This window comes from Mauremys reevesii, linkage group 6 (assembly GCF_016161935.1).
Source record: "Mauremys reevesii isolate NIE-2019 linkage group 6, ASM1616193v1, whole genome shotgun sequence".
NCBI lineage: Eukaryota > Metazoa > Chordata > Testudines > Geoemydidae > Mauremys > Mauremys reevesii.
In genome coordinates this window covers 13854899-13872121 of record NC_052628.1, presented here as the reverse complement: position 1 = coordinate 13872121, position 17223 = coordinate 13854899, and the positions used below count along the sequence as shown (strand labels likewise).

Genomic DNA, 17223 nt, shown 5'->3' with positions numbered 1-17223 from the left:
GGATTCCTTCCTCAAGAGCTTGTCGAGGATCTGTGCAAAGCCCAGCTAGTCAGGCTTGGTATAGTGAGTGTGGGAGGATTTCCCTGGAAGATAGAGGTCTCTTTAGTGGTTCTAACAAGAAGCATTGCTTTGGGTTTGGCAGTCTCCCCATGTCGTATCAGGCATAGAAGTGGACTAATGGAGATGCATATTCTTGAAATGTTCACTTTAGAGTTGGGCTGCTGTTCTAAAGACTTAATTCTCTGACTCGGGTGGAAGGAGCCGGAGAAGTTTTTGTCACCAAAAATGTTCTGTACTCACTGAGCAGAGGGAGACGTGTTGGTGGGGAACGAACTAAACACTGAGATAAAGACATCGCCATCATTTAAGACAGTGGCTCTCAACCTTTCCAGACTGCTGTACCCTTTTCAGGAATCTGAGTTGTCTTGCGTACCCCAAGTTTCAGCTCACTTAAAAACAACTAGCTTACAAAATCAGACCTAAAAATACTAAAGTGTCACAGCACACTGTTACTCCAAATCTGCTGACTTTCTCTTTTTTACCATGTCATTATAAAATAAATCAATTGGAGTATAAATCTTGTACGTACATTTCAGTGTGTATCATATAGAGCAGTATAAACAAGTCATTGTGACACTTTAGTTTGTACCGACTCCGTTAGTGCTCTTTATGTAGCCTGTTGTAAAACTAGGCAAATATCTAGATGAGTCAATGTGCCCCCTGGGAGACCTCTGTGTATCCCTAGGGGTACGCGTACCGCTGGTTGAGAACCATTGATTTAAGAGACTGATTCAGGGCAGTTCCTCAGCTAGCGTAAATGGTCCAACAGAGGTTACACCTGAGCCTTTATGTTAGAGAGCCCGTTCACACTAATGAAATAGACATGGATCCATATAATCATGACTGCAAAAGCTAGATCAGGCCGGGCTCTGCAGCTGCGCTGCCCCAGGAGCTCGCAGCCCACCTCCCAGAGCATTGCAGGCGGCAGGGCGAGCTGAGGCTGTGGGGAAGAGGGAACAGTGGGGGAGGAGCCGGGGGCTAGCTTCCTGGGCCAAGAGCTCAGGGGCCAGGCAGGAGGGTCCCGTGGGCTGGATGTGGCCTGCGGGCCATAGTTTGCCCACTCTGACCTACCGTGGGCTCTCAGGACTGTCAATAAAATGGAGCTCCTTGCTGGTGCGCACTTACATAAAGTGCTTTGGGGTCTGGAGGTGAAGACGTGCCAGACATTCAGCACATTTCACAGGTGGAAAAATGGAGACACAGAGAACCTGAACGACTTGACTTTGTAGCCTACCAGTTGGTCTCTAAGCCAAAAGACCTGGCTTCAAACCTATTCAATAGATAAATATATCCTTAGAGCTCATTGAAAAATGGAGTTTTTTCCTATGAAAAGTTTCAGGTTTTGGTGGAAATTTGAATACTGAAATACTTTGGCTGAAAACTGAAGTATTTTGTCTTAGAAATACTGCCCTGATGCATCATGGGAGTTGTAAGTTCATTGCCTCCAGCTCCCATTCTCTTCTATAAGCTGAGATCCGATTACATCTCCCATAGAATCATAGAAATATGGGGTTGGAAGGGACTTGGGAGGTTCATCTAGACCATCCTGCTCAAGAAGGGAGGTGGTGTATCATGGGAGACGTAGTCTGATTGGGGAGCCTGGCCCATAAAGGAGAATGGGAACATGAGGCAACCAAACCACAACTCGTATGAGGCACCATGGCAGCTGTTATAAAGAGGACAGTGATTAGTTGGTCTCCATCTCCATGAAGGTAGGACAAGAAATAATGAGCTGACCTTAATCTGCAGCAAAGGAGATTTAGGTTAGATTAGGAAAAACTTTCTAACTATAAGTGTAGCTAAGAGAGGCTGTGTAAACCCCATCATGGAGCTTTATAGGGATGGGTTGGACAAACATCTGTCAGCGATGGTCTAGGTTTATTTGGTTCTGCCTCAGCACAAGGGCCTGGACTTGACGACCTCTTGAGGTCCCTTCCAGCCCTACATTTCTAAGTTTCTATTATTTCCAAATCAAATTGTACAGTATCTGTTTTCAAGAGTTTGTTTCTTCAACAAAAAAATCCAAAATTTCAATGCAAAGCACATTTTTACACACACACAAGAACTGTTGTAGTTGAAAATCCAATTTTCCATCAAAAAACAGTTTTGACAGAAATATTTCAACCGTCCCTATTTATTCTGCATCGGACACATGTCATCTCTGTGACTACATTTAATCTCTCTGCCTCAGTAACCCCATCTGTAAAATGGGGCTGTACTTCTGCCATCTGCGTTGACCTTTGTTGACATATGAGATTCTTATCACAGATTTTTTTCTCGCATATTGCAAGGGTTTTATTGTACCCACACTGCCTGGCTGCTGGACCACTGAATCCATATAAACGCAGATCCCAACCTTATCTTTGATCTCACCACTGCTTTTCTCAGCGCTGCCCTTCCTGACTCATAGTCACTTCGGGGTGGAGCTCTAAACGCACTATGTTAACATATTTTTTGTTGGAACTGTCATGACTAATCTTATCATCATTCGATGGCAATGGCTAAATGGCACTAAATATGTTAAACAATAATCGCTTGCATGAGCTCTGTTAAAAGGTTAAGTCCTGTTGGTAAATGTCATGCCCAGGAAGTCCAATTAAGGCTGATATTTATGCGATTGCACTCTCTGATCCCAAATGATTATTTTAGAAGCGATCGAGGGCCTGTTCCTGCTCCTAGTGTAGTCCAGCTATTTTGGTAGCAGCAAGATTAGGCCCCACAGATGTCGACTTTTCAGATTTCTGGGAATTTTTATGAGCATCTTCCCTGTCCGTTTTTCTACAGCTGGTTTCCACTGTTCCCTCTTGCATTGCAGCTGTCATAACAAATGTACTTGGATTAAGAGAACATGGAACTTTTGAGGAAGCAGTTTTTACTTACACACATTTAAGTCCAAAGAGAAAAGCTTAGTTAAATATTCCCTAGGAGGAGGCACATGATCTAGGTACTACCCCTGTCACTGTAGTTCTTCACAGCCATTAATGGACTCTATTCTCACAACCAACACCCCACCGGGGAGGGAAATATTAGCCCTGCTTTGAGTGAGGAGCAGCTAAAGCACCATGTACAATAAGAGCAACATTTTCAAAAGTGCCTAAATCCCATTTTGAAAAGTGACAAAGGGCCAGATTTAAAAATGGATTTAGGTGCATAAACATGCAGATAGGTCCCTATTAGGAGTCACAGAAGTGCCTAATTCCCCTTGGTTTCAATGGGAGTTAGACAGCTAACTTACTTTGGCACTTGTTGTGTAAATCCCAGTAGGTACTTAAATACCTTTGAACATCTCACCCTTAGTCACTTAGGAGTCTGAGTCTCCTTGACATTCAAGGGGACTTAGGGACATAACTGTCAATCACTTTTCTAAAGAGCACTGAGGTTCCTTAGAACATATTCTGCCAAGTCTGTAGCCAGACAAGGTGTAGAACCCAGTCCCTGAGTGCTAGTCCAACACCCTAACCACTAGACAGTCCCTACTGCGACTGGGCCCTGATGAGCACTGTGCTCCATGTACCTGGCACAGAGCGCTCACAGAAGTGGGCTAAGGCTGTGGTCATTATGGCTAAGAAGAGAAATGGGAATCTCTCTGGCCTAGGAAAGGTTTTATCCTGAGCCCTTCTGCAACACACAGGGATCACATACACAAATAAGCATCAGTGTCACCTGGGGAATTGAACAGGGGCCTTCAGCACTGAAACCCCAGGCCTCTGGCACTTAAGCCAAGGCAGACAATAGGCTATGGGTAGATAGTATTCTGTTGTAGTCACTGGGGCCAACCATTGCATGGAGCTGTGATCATGTGCTCTAGGGGTCCAATCCAATGCCCACTAAAGCCAATGGACAGATTCCCATTGATGTTAATGGACACTAGATTGGGCTCTAAACCAATATATTACACATTGTTAAGCAAAGTTGTATTAAAACTACCCCGGATGTATTAACAATCAGATGTGAGGTGCTCTGACTTCCCTAAGATCGGACATTTGAATGGTTCCCTTTCATACCATCTCTGAAACGGTGGTAGAAGAAAAGTATAAAATACGACTGCTCTCTCTTGTGTAGCGACCTTCACACAAACAGTTTCCTAAGTAACCGTTTGCAGAGTTAGATGATTCATGGCAGAGTGTGATGGTCCCGCACCACTCTGAAGGGGTTAAATTAGCTCAGAAGAGGCTAATTAACTTAGTAGGCTGCATCTGGGGGGAGACTTAGGCTTGACTGACCAGCACTAATTGAAGATGGAGCCTATCTGGGCAAGAGTAGGTGGGGGCTTGTATAAAGCAGGGAGGTGAGAACAGAAGGGGCTGCAGTATGGGTGTCTGCAGTCACTCTCTGGGCCTAGTAAGGAGAGAAGGAGGAAGCCCTGGGACCCTGACCCTACAGAAAAGGTGTACCCAGAGGGGTGGTGGAGAAGAAAGCCTGAGGACGGAGAAGTAGGAAGAGGCCCAGGCAGTGGTAGCAAGGGTTGGGCCGGTGCAGACCTTGGCAGCTGATTGTTTTGTCCCTGGGTTGAAACCTAGAATAGTGTGTGGGCCTGGGTTCCCCGTCTGGCCAGTGGGGAAGTGGCTCAGTTTTGAAATGGAAGACTGCCTGGAATGGCACCCAGACAGCTGGTCTGGTCAGACTCTGGAAGGGGAAAACTGTATAGTGACCTGGCCAGAGAGACAAGCCACGAAAAGACACCTCTGCAACTACTAGAGAGCAGGAGGATCCATGCAATGAGTGACTAAAGGAAGAGGGCATCAGACTGGACAGAGCAAATCAGATGCAACCACAAGGGGATGCGCCAGCAGTAAGTCAACCCCATCACACCAAGGGAGTGAGAAACAAAGGGGCATAAGCCAGCACGCTGATTTCAGCGGAACTCTTAAAAGAAACAGTGAGGTGTGTAATATTCATCACTCTATAGATGTGCATGACAATTTACAAAGCAGGTACGTTCAAAGCTTACCGTTCATCATAGAACAACAGGAGTAAATGCTGAAGATAAGAGTAGGGTGAGGTCTAGTTGTATGGTCATCTGGACCTCTAGAAGTTAAGAGACTTTTTGTGCTTTTGTTGATGAGTTGAACATTGACAGGGGCGGCAGAGGAGACGCCTTACTCACCAGCAGTGGTGGGAAAGAATTAGATGACAAAAGAGGAGGCCAATACTAGATCCCTGATGAGAATGGGAGTAGAGGAAATGAGGTCCAAGTCCAACCAGTGGAGCAATCCTGTGGAGAGTTTTCAAAGCAAGTAGAACAGTTCATAACTGGATTATGAAATGAATGAGGAGCAAGCGACTGGATTGTAGTAAGAATCAGGCTAGGAGTCCTTAATCTTGTTTACAATTGATAACCTACTCTATTATACTAAATATAAGTGCGGTAAGTCTTGCATTTTTCTTACTGTATGGGATGGTTGATTTATGTTGTTTAAGGCATATTTGCTTTGAACTGTTAATTCCTAAGAGTTTCATTTAGAGTATCTTTTAAAGCCTTCCATGGCATGATGGAGTTGTTTATTACACAGCTCACAGAGCACTGCAAACAGTTGGATCACTTGATTGTTTTAATGTTCAAATGTTATGAACCACATCCTACAACATGTCAAGCTTATTCTGCTGGTTGTTAAACTAATGTTATACTTCATAATGAGCACTAACGCCAGGAGGCATACATTATGCATGGCCGCTAACACTTTCACTCTGTTACTTTGGAGTATAGGAAAGTCACCGATGGAGCATTAGGGGATAAGTAGCATTTGTGAAACCCTGATGTGAAGAGCAGAATTTGACTTTTTGGGAGTCACTAAGCTTAGGCACGCATCAGTAAAGCGTCAGCCCTGTGGATCCTAGCTAACCAAATCCCGGACTTTATAAAGGACCAATATCTTCTTAAAATTGATATTTGCTTATATTTTTAATCCTTCCAGATTTTGAGCAGAGCCTATGTTACATTGTTACCTCCTGCGAGTCAGAGTTTAACTCTCCTTTGTGTGCTTTAGTCTGTTCTAGTTGCTCAGAGGAAATATAGAACAATTTAGGAGTTTAAAGAACGGGGACTACTTGTGGCACCTTAGAGACTAACAAATGTATTTGGGCCACAAGGGTTCCTTGTTGTCTTTGCTGATACAGACTGACACGGCTACCACTCTGAAACCTTTCTGAGTTTAGTTTTCTGTGCTGAACCTGACTTCTAGCTCAGCTGAGCTCTTCTCTGATGACAAGCAATTGGATTTTAAGATCCCAGAAATTCCAGGGTGTGTGTGTGTGTGTGTGTGTGTTTAACAGAGATGTAAGAGACATGATCATACCCTTGTTAGCTGTGACCCAGAAATACAGATTGTGGCACAAATGCAGTGAACTCTTGGGGGCGGGGTGTCAGATCATCAGCTAGTGTAAATTATCACAGCTCCTCCATGCATCCGACAAAGTGGGTATTCACCCACGAAAGCTCATGCTCCAATACGTCTGTTAGTCTATAAGGTGCCACAGAACTCTTTGCTGCTTTTACAGAGCCAGACTAACACAGCTACCTCTTTGATATTTCACAGCTCCTCTGACAAGTTTACACCAGCTGAGGAGCTAACCTAGGATATCGGTGCAAGTTTGGAGCCCTGCACTAATTTTATACTGGACCTTAAACAGTGTACTGTATAGTGGGGTGCTGAGAGCCATTGAACCAACTGTAAATCCAGTATATGATGGAAACTCTTTCAAGCCAGTTCTAGCACCTACAACCTTAAAGTTTAGAAACTACTGTTTTGAGAACATTAAAAAGACATAGATATAGTTAAAAACCTGTCCACCGGATCACCTGATGTATTGTCTGTCTAGAATGTAAGCTTCTTGGGACAAGGACCATATCTTTCTGTTTTGTATAGGACCAAGCAGGCTGATGCTCAGCTGATAATGATAATTTGAGTACACTGATCATATTATGATGCCAGAGTGAAACAGCACTAATTCCTGCCAGCACCAGACCATGAAGATGTTAACGTGTGTCATTGTGAATTTAAACAGAACTCATAGAAGCAGAACTCTGCTGAGAGATTCTCTTTCAATGTCCTCTGAGGCAAAATGATACCCGTGCAAATCTGTTCAGAGCCATTTCTACAATATGACAACAATGGAAATGATGTTAGTGCGGGTCTGTGGAGACACTGTTAACAGTGTGACGATGAAATAAGATGTCAGAGTTAGCCTGTGAAGACTGTGGTACACTGTCGAGCCAAAATGGTGGCAGTGCAGATTGGAATGGGAGGACATTGTAACATCTGATGTGAAGCGGTGTCAAGAAGGTTCTACAACTGCAATGAAGCAATCACCTTCCCTTCCCCTTCTCCCAGCAAAAGAAATCTCATACACGCTATATTTCAGTCACAGTATAGTGAAGCATAATTCTGGAATAGCAAAGACATTTCCACAGCCCACTAGCAAACGGTAAATCCCACTGGGATACATTCATTATGGAAGGAGTTAGAAACAAATGGTTTTGTGCACTCCTCTGCAGTACATTTTTGATCCTGCTTACCTCTGTAAACAACCCCATGGATGGGTAATATTTGCTTTGGCTCTTCTTATTGTAACTGTCCCAAAATGTAATTTGATGCACTAGGCCTGTACTTTATTCCCTAGTACTATAATCTGTGTGTGTATGCCAGAAGTGTACTTGACAACGTAGTTTGCACAATCCTATCACTGCAGAACCTAGTGCCATGTTTTGCACTTGCTCTCACCCATAGCAGTGGTGCCTGATGACCATTTCCCCTGTGAGCACTCCTATACTCAGGCCTATGGAAAGTTGTTTTTGAAGAGCAGAGAAGAGATCCTGCTCTGTGTAAAGCAGAAAGGTGTTGAGAATACATTTACTAGAAACCCTAAGGCATTTTGCATGTGTACTCTGACTGAAATGTGCCACCTTAGCGCCTCTTTCTGCTGCAATCAAGATCTCTCTTGCTACAAGAGCAGTGGTAGATACCCCACTGTTGAGGCTGATGCTAGTTCCCCTTTACAGGCCTGACTGAATTCCCATTAAAGCCGAAAGGCTACCACTGATTTTGACAGCCTTTAGATCAGGTCCTAGAAGTCACATTTTCAAACCATTCCTACCTTGCTCCAGTAAGAATCCAATCGTTTTGAATCTTTGCATAGTGCCTCTTCTCCCTAGGTAGAGGCTTTCTGTGAAATTTTGGTAGAAATCAGACTTAGAGTTTTGAAGTTATGGTGCTCCAAAAATGCAGCTGTAGTCTGCTTTTTTAAAAAACAAACCCATGATTCTAATGCTCTTTTGTCTGATCATGTCTTCAGAGCAGGGTGGATTGATTTAAATTGTGATTTAAGTGAAAAGCCTCAATTTTAATCATCGATAAGAATCAACTTTTCCATTTGTACTTCAGTTATTTTCAAAGGATAGGTGCATTCTCATTGGTTGACATAACCATTTAAATATGTTGGTTCACAACTAAATACAGACTTTATGCTAAATTTGGTACATCTTTTTGCTATCTGGGAGGGTATACTATAACTATATCTTTGCTTAAATGTATATAGCTTAATATTTTCAGATTGTTATTACTGGTAATTGTAAATTTTTAGTATGCTAGAAAGTGGTGAGTGATATATTTCTTATTTACTAGATAATTAGCTTTTTGCTCATGATTTGTGTCAAGCTTCCTTAGGATGGTAACTGGAATTTAATTAAACACACAACAGCATATAATTTTTATTTTTATTAAACTAAACAAGCTCTTAATGCAGTACATGACCTATTGTGCCATATTTATAAAGCTTGACCTCAAAAGATAGATTATCTCTGTTTCCCCTGATTCTTTCATTTTGTGGAAAAGCAGCCTTTAACTCAGGTTTTGATAGAGGCTCCTGGATTCAGCATTTTTATTTTATTTTAAATTTAGGCCTTAATATATTTCATATTTAAATTCAGATTTCATTTTAAACAGGTTTATTTTTAAAAAGAAACTTGTCATAACTTAAATAACAAAACAAAAAAATAAGCTTAAAAAATAATAATCATCGTTTTATCCACCCTGCTTCAAAGGGGCTGGAGTAGGGATTCTACATTTATTTTTCTGGGTATGCTGGAAGACCTATTACAATAGTTTTTCGAGAGTTAATAGTGTAAACAGAGTCAGGATGAGCTCTACCCTGACATCTGGTGGTGAATTGTGGCGAGTTGTGGAAAAGAACTTCAAGGGCTGGTCTTGTTTGCATAGGAACACCCACCTTGCCCAGCATGAGCCAACAGCTGCCCAAATAGTCACTTTGGCTGCTGTGGGATCCCCAATTTCTCTGTTATTGGGGCAGGAAGAATAAAGTGGTGTTACCTTGATTATGTGAATCAAGGCCAGTGGAACTGTTTTATGACAGAGGGACTCACCGTCAACTAAGTAGCACTCGCTAGACAAGGGACATGGGTTCCAAAACCTAGTGAATTGAGAGAGAGGTGGGGGACAGGTATTTGTACCTGATAGTATGGGCCCCCTTTTGAGGGTCTAAAACACCAGTTGCACCTCCTCTTCTCTCCACTGTTGAATAGCAGAGCTAATCTTGTTTCCATTAAGAGTCTAGTTACAGGCTGCTGTGCTGAGTTCACTTTGGACCAATGGTGCACCAGCACTGGGGCTCCCCTACTACAAGCTGAAATCACTACAAGAGCTAAAAGTACTAAGAGCTGAGATCACTGAGTGCTGTGTTAACTAGTGGGGGAGCTTGAAGCTATGTTGCTAAGTGGCTGGCAGAGTGGTGCAGTTTGGGGGATGGTTGGAGCGGCCCACGGGATGGTGATTGGAGTGAAGTGTGGCGGAGCAGGGCAGAGCGGAGCAGTTTGTGGTGAAGGCTGCAGCAGAACCCAACGGGGAGGCGGGGCAGTTGGCCTCGGACCATGTAAGATGCCCCTTAATGCCCCGTGTGCCCCTTCCACCACCCCCCATTTCCACCAGGCTGTGGTGTGGGGGGGTAAAATTCTGCAGATAAACTTTTGAACTCTGGGGCTGCACTGACCAGGGACAGAGACTTTTCGGGTGTTGGACTTCTGGGACTTTGGGGTGATCTTTGGACTAAAGACCCTGAGGGGAAAAGGATACTGCCAAACTTACTTGGGGTGGGTCTTTTTCTCATGGTTTGTGTTATAAATCCTGTTTGTGGTGTTTCCCCGACATAATGCCGCATTGCTTCCCTCCTTTATTAAAAGGATTTTGCTACAGTCAGACTCCGTGCTTGCAAGAGGGGAAGTATTGCCTCTTAGAGGCGCCCGGGGGGTGGTATGTAATTGTCCCAGGTCACTGGGTGGGTGCTCGAGCCGGTGTTGCATTGCGTTATTGAAACAGAACCCCTAGATACTGAACCCGGCCCTTGCTGCTGCCAACTCAGACGGGCAGAAGGGTTACAATAGGAAGGGAGATTAAAAAGCTATGAAAACCTGTTGAGTATAAAGAGCAGCACCTGTGGTGTAAATGTTCATGACTATGGACTGATCTTCTGGCACCAGCTGTTGGACTTAGGTGGGAGGAAAGCAGAGGGAAATGTGGCAGGGCATGAGTCCAAGATGGAGTATGGGGGAAAGGCAGGGAACCAGGAGGGACATGTACTGGAGGGGGTAGCATGGGACTTCCTGGTCTTGGGATGGGGTGGTAGAGAGGACTTTGGAGGAGATAGGAAGAGGGGCACCAGAAGGATAGCAGAAACCGGTGGAAGGGATGAAGAGACTCTAGGGAATTCCAGGTGCACAGAGGAGGGGAAGCATAGAGAGGAGATGGAAGGAGGGCGCAGGGAACTGGGAAAGACCTAAATATGTGGGTAGGGTTGGCATGTGGAAACCCAGAGGGGACAGAGTGCTTAATACTTTTGCTTTGAAGGCATAATTATGTAGTAACGTTTGGAGGGCAGCCTGCTTTGGCAGCTTTTCAGAAGCTCGCAGAGCAGGGCTGTCCTCCTTCAGACCTTTTGCACTAACCAGCCTCACATTTTTTTTGCTCATTCAAACAACAAACCAACCCAGGGAATTTCATAAACGAGACACTTTCTTACAAAGAGTTAATGCTCACGGTTGGAGGCAGTGTGGCCTCATGGATCAGGTATTGGACTGGGTGGATCTGTCATTGACCTTCTGTGTGACCTTGGGCAAATCACTTCACCTCTGTCTCCCCACTTTGTCTTGTCTGCTTTCCTTGTCAGTGCAGGGACTGTTTTTCCCCAGTGGAGCCCCAATCTTGGTTGGGCCACTAGGCATTCCTGTATTACAAACAATTAATAATGTTTTTCAGTAGAGTCCAGCTAATGCCCAAAACCAATAGGACACTGTTGTTGGTTTTGTTGTTGCAAAAATTCTGTACCACTTGAAAGATTTAAATGTCCGGAAGCCACCTCTTCTATATAATCCTTTGTCACCCACTCTCAGCCCACTCAGGGTGCACTTCCCACCCCAATGTCAACATTTGCTCTTAAGAACCTTTGTAAAAAATATATGAAAGGGGAAAAATAACAAATTGCTGGGGTTTTATAATCTTCGTGTCCTTAGCCAAAGGATCGTAGAAGTTTGTTGTTTTGACCTTCGCATGTATTTTTGCAAATTTTACTGGGAGTTAATGAGAAATTTGGCTAGGTTGTGTAAATCAGCTGGAGTGAAATAAAGTGCTGAGGGACTCTATGTAGGCTTGGGAGAATTCTTTTTTTTTCTTTTATCATTTTAAAGGATTATCAGTGTTTTTAAGCATTTTTTCCCCAATTTTATCAATTTAAATTTTCACAGCTGTGCAAAGTTTATGGAGGGTAAAACTATCTGGCGGTCAGACAATAATTAATGGCAATAGATGTTGAGATTCAAAAAGTTAAAGCTTAACTATTAAAACGCAAATGATCAGCATCACATATCAAAACATACGATGTAAAGAATATTAACTCAAACTCTTAAGTTCTCAAGCAGCATTTTTCTTACTTTACCTATCTGTAACTTTTGATTATTATTGATGGAAATATTTTTTCATTGGTCCGTGTGTGTACAGTAATATTGACATTTACCAATTAAAAATGAGTCCTTCCAACTCTAATTATATGGCAACAGGGAACTAGCTGGATCTCTTATTGTAGCATGCAGGCAGTGTTCTCCTGTGAACACGAACCATTGCCAAGTGGTTTTGATTCTGCTGGGCGATGTTAATATGATCCTGCTGTGACTCACTGATGCAAGAGGCTTGTAATTCTGCTTGGATATAAGGGAGATGGGAATGATGCTTTAGAGAACAGGGAGGATCTAGGGTGTGGGCTGAGCAGTCATGAGAGAGGAGCCGCAGAGCAGCCTAGTCTGGGGAAAAGTTTGAGCTGAATTTTCTTATTTTCTGTTAATGGACACAAATACCAGGAAGGGGTGAGTTTTCACGGCATAGTAGATTAACTATGTTTAAGAGCATGTGGGGAAAGGCTCAGACTCAGAAAGGGGGGGTGACTTTTTTTTTCTTTTTAAACCTAATGCTGTTGTTGCTATCACTAGTTTTCTGAATCTGCAACATTCACCTCTTTTTAGTGAGCAGGGTGGTCTTGTGATTAACATGGAGTAATGGTCTCAAGTTGCAGTGGGGGATGTTTAGGTTGGATATTAGGAAAAAGTTTTTCCTAATGAGGAGGGTGAAGCACTGGAATGGGTTACCTAGGGAGATGTGGAATCTCCTTCCTTAGAGGTTTTTAAGGTCAGGCTTGACAAAGCCCTGGCTGGGGGATTTAGTTGGGGATTGGTCCTGCTTTGAGTAGGGGTTGGACTAGATGACCTCCTGAGGTCCCTTCCAATCCTGATATTCTATTATTCTCTCCTGGACTGGGACTTAAAGTATAGGTTCAATTCATGACCCTGGCACAAACTTTTTATGTGACCTTGGTACTTAGCCCTTGGTCCTGCAAACTCTCGGGCACATGCTTGGCTTTACCCACCTAAGTAGCCCCATGTGGGACTGCTCAAATGCTTCAAGTTAAGTATGTCCACAAGTATTTGCAAACTTGGGGTCTTGGTTTCTTTGCCCTCAGTTCCCTATCTGTAAAATGGAAATAGCAGTTCCTTTGTCTGTTATGTCTATTTTTGCTCATTTGGTCTTTCATTATTGGGATATATGACTACTTTGTAAATTATTGATTGATTTCAGGTCTTGCAGTTTCCATAGACAGAAACATTCACAGTCCAAAGAAAGTCAGAGCTTCTGCTACGGGGCTTTGACAACATGCAACAGGCAAATGACCAAAGGAGAGTGGGGAAGGACAAGGTAACTGCAAAGACAAACCCATTTGTATAAGCTAGTAGTGACAGTGGTCTGAGGAGTTGAAAGCAAATCTCAGAAAACAAAATAATAATTCTTCTAACTCAGAAGTGTGTTGGAACTGCCGAGATGGGGTGCATCTGCAAGGGGAACCAACAAGCCTATATAACCCCTTCATCGAGGGGCACCAAGCTTTCTGGCATGGGGGTCTGAAATAGCCCTCACCTGGGCCTCTGTCCAGCAAAATACTCAAGAACATGCTTAACTTTAAGTATGCGAGTAGTCCAGTTGGTTTCATCTGGATCTGGGTCCTGAGTCAGGTCCTTGTGAATCACCATGGTAGCGGCGCTCCAGTGCACGGTGTTGAGGGCATGAGAGCCTTGTTTTAGACAGTTGCTTATTTTCATTTTTAATTAACAAAAAAATACACTTTATTTGAAAGAATAAGCCAGCGGTACTCTCCCCCCACACCCTTTACAGTTCTTCCCTTCCTCCCACTTCCTGTTTCCTTCTTCCCACCAGAATCCACTCCCTGATAAATAATTCACCCTGTCCCATTTTTAGGCTTATGGTATATACATTCGCATGGATCCAAGAGTCTCCATTTAAAAATGTTACAATGGCTGAAAATATTCATTAAAGCAACAGATGTTACTAGCCCAGTAGGCTGGTTGGAGTAATAGGGAAGGGGATTAAGCAGCAATGTGCAGAAGGGGATCTATGGGGAACTCCTCGTTAAAACTTTGTTACACAGCTACAATGCAGATTAGGATGATTTTCATGTCACTGATGGATTTTCCCTCTCTCTGCCCTTTCCTTCTGTGCATCTTCACCCTTGGGAGTTGGTCTCTCACTAAGGGAACCATTTTTTCTTCTTTTTTTTTGTGAGAGTAACTTGTTAAAATGCCCGCAGCACATCACTTGGTGATAGTTACTCTTGAAAGGCAGTGATCCAGATTCTACTCTCAGTTACAAGGGCGCAACTCACATTGACTTCAAGAGGCGCTTCACACATTTATGGTAATCAAGGCGTATCCAGGAGTTTTATCACTTATTCCAAGCATAATTCCCAGATTGTTCTGTCTCATGTCGGAAACTTCAAAACAAGATGTTTATAATCCAGCCTTCATACTGGCAGATTATGACTTGTAGTAAAAACTGTGCATAGATCTCTCTTATCTCACCCAGCCGCTGTATGATGGTCCTGTTTTACACACATAGTACATGGGAAGAAAAAGGTGCACAACAATCCACACAGTAGGGAAAAGAAATGCCAAGTGAACCAAAAGCTGAATGTTATGATGAATAGCTAGTTCTCACTGAGACAAGTCGCTAGGCCAATTTGTAACCATAACTGAAGACATTTGTCCCGTGTGACATTTTGAGTTGTGTTGCAATGTATGGGTCTCTGTATGGAATAATGTAAAGTGTATACACCAAGACCCTGCCATTCAGTGGAGGAAATATTGCTTCTCAGGAGACTGAATTGTATACTGTAGCTTATAAAACATGGTGTATACTGGCCTGTAAGCATTTCCTCTGAATGTGAACCATATTGCAGCATAGAAGAAGCAAGTGCAGATATGTTCTTGTCAGAGGAAAAAGTAGAGGGAAGCACCTCACATTCTCTTTAATATACATGCGCACACACATGCTAGAGCTGCTTGGGAAATGGGGGAGAGGGGAAAATAGTTGTTGAATTAGGAGATCTATGAAGCCAGGACTCTCTCCTTTGTTTTTGTACAGCACCTTGCACAATGGGGTCCTGATCCTGCTTGGAGATTTGGGGAGCTGCTGTAATACAAATTCATTATTGCTGTTAATTATGGTCTTGTGCAAGTATTTCACTGTAAAGGTCCATAGTTGCTTAAAATGTAGACACTGAAACTAGTCAGTGAAGTCCAGAGAGAGAATAATGCTTTAGGGCTGGGTTCTGATGTCCATCGCCCCAAGGTATTTGAAATAATAACCCCTTCAAAGTCAGTGGTGAGTTGCTATTAGTTGGAATTGTGCAATTGCAAGAGAGACTCCGTTCTGAGATACCTGAGTGACTCTATGGCAGTCATTGGAGATAATCCATATTTACAGCACGTAACTGGAACCTCGATGTGGCCCAAAGGGTGGAAAATGCCTCCACGTCTACTTGTCTACCAAACTGCCAACTTACTTCCCCTTTGTAATAAACCAGCCCCACCCCCTGAGATCATTCTTGAAGAGATGCAGAGCAGTTGCTTGGTATATGGACAGTAAGTTATAATCAGTTCTCAGTACTGTGTGAAATATGGGGTGCATGCTTGTGTGTGATGTTTTTGGCTGGTGAAAAGTGATTTTAAACATCCTTGTTTCCTGTTTGGCTTTTCTTAAGTGGATGGAGGGCCATCCAATGTTGGCAAGGACACTGCTTGCTCCCCGGTGAACAAGAGACTGACTTCAGCTTCATTTCCCTCAGGGCAAAGATCATAAGAGTGGGGGAAGCATGCCTTTTGGAAAGTTGGCCTCTCCATCGGAGGGAGTGGGGAGGCAAGGCTGAACTCCCAATCTCTGGGAGCTTTCAGTTTCCTTTCTGCATGTTAACTTAGTTTGCTTCCAGGTGACAAACGCTATCCCTAGAGGAAAAGACTTTGCTGCCTGTGTGTCTTCTGCAGAGATGTTCCACTACTTGACAATCAATCATCTGTGGAGGGGCCTCAGCTGCGAGTTATTGAGCACCTGGACTCCTACTCTCAATAGGAATGGAGGACACTTAGCACCTTGTAGAGTCAGGCTTTTAAACAGGCTTAGTTAAGCACCACCTCATAACATAGTATAGTCACTGTTCGGCGATTTATATTTGTGTGGCCAGAGGTCAAATGGGTTGGGAAATTTGCACTGGGGAGAAGAGGTTCTGTGAAAAATGTTAGCTTATGGGTGGGTTTTTTTGTTAGATAGCTTCTCACATTTCCAACTCGCCCTAGTCTCTGAGTATGCATGTGTGAATGAGTTCCCCCTTCTTTCCTTCTACTCTGTTAGCTCCTGGACAATACAGTATTTGCATGTGCCCCTCTATGCAGGGCCAGTGCAAGGAAGTTTCGCGCCCTAGGGGAAACTTCTACCTTGTGCCACCCCCCCCAGCTAACCCAGCCCCCCACCCAGGGAGCCTGCCACCCCCCCTGCCCGGGGTGCCCCCCCACAACAGCTACCCCCTCCACCCGCGGCAGCTAACCTCGCCCGGGGAGACCCTCCCCCCGCGGCAGCTAACCCCGCCCAAGGAGCCCGCCTCCACGGCAACTAACCCTGCCTGGGAGACTCTCCCCCTGCGGAAGCTAACCCAACCCGGGGAACGCCCCCCTGCAGCAGCTCATCCCGCCTGAGGAGACTCCCTCCTGCGGCAGCTAACCCCGCCCGGGAGCCCCCTCCCGTGGCAGCTAACCCCGCCTGCGGCAGCTAACCCCACCTGGAGGGACTCCCCTTCTGCACCAGCTAGCCCCGCCCGGGAGCCCCCCCCGCGGCAGCGAACCCCGCCTGGGAGCCCCACGGCAGCTAACCCCGCCTGGGGTGCCCCCCCCTGCAGCAGCTAACCCCGCCTGGGGAGCCCCCGCGGCAGCTAACCCCGCCTGGGGTGCCCCCTCCTGCGGCAGCTAACTCCTCCCCCTACGTGGCAGCTAACAACACCTGGGGAACCCGCCCCAGCTCTCCTCCGCTGAGCACGCCGGCGCCACTCTAAGTCTCCTCCCCTCCCAGGCTTGCAGCGCCGATTGGAGAGACTTAGAGCGGGGGCTGTGTGCTCAATGGAGGAGGCAGAGTGGAGGTGATCTGGGGCGGGGAGCAGTTCCCCTGTGTGCCCCCCCCCGTTACTGTGGGTGGCCCTCCCCGTGCCCTCCCCCCCCAGCCCCAGCTCACCTCCACTCCACCTCCCTGAGTGGGCTTTTAGGTGCCCCCATCC

General features: G+C 44.8%; 1 long non-coding RNA gene across 1 annotated transcript; it reads right to left on the bottom strand.

Moving 5' to 3' along the window:
- Positions 1 to 2480: 2480 nt before the first annotated feature.
- On the bottom strand, positions 2481 to 13661 carry LOC120408552. Its single transcript, XR_005600775.1, has 3 exons — positions 13527 to 13661; positions 11106 to 11292; positions 2481 to 2875 (listed from the first exon to the last, which is right to left on the bottom strand). It is a non-coding gene; the product is annotated as an uncharacterized LOC120408552 (long non-coding RNA).
- Between the last annotated feature and the right edge of the window lie 3562 nt (positions 13662 to 17223).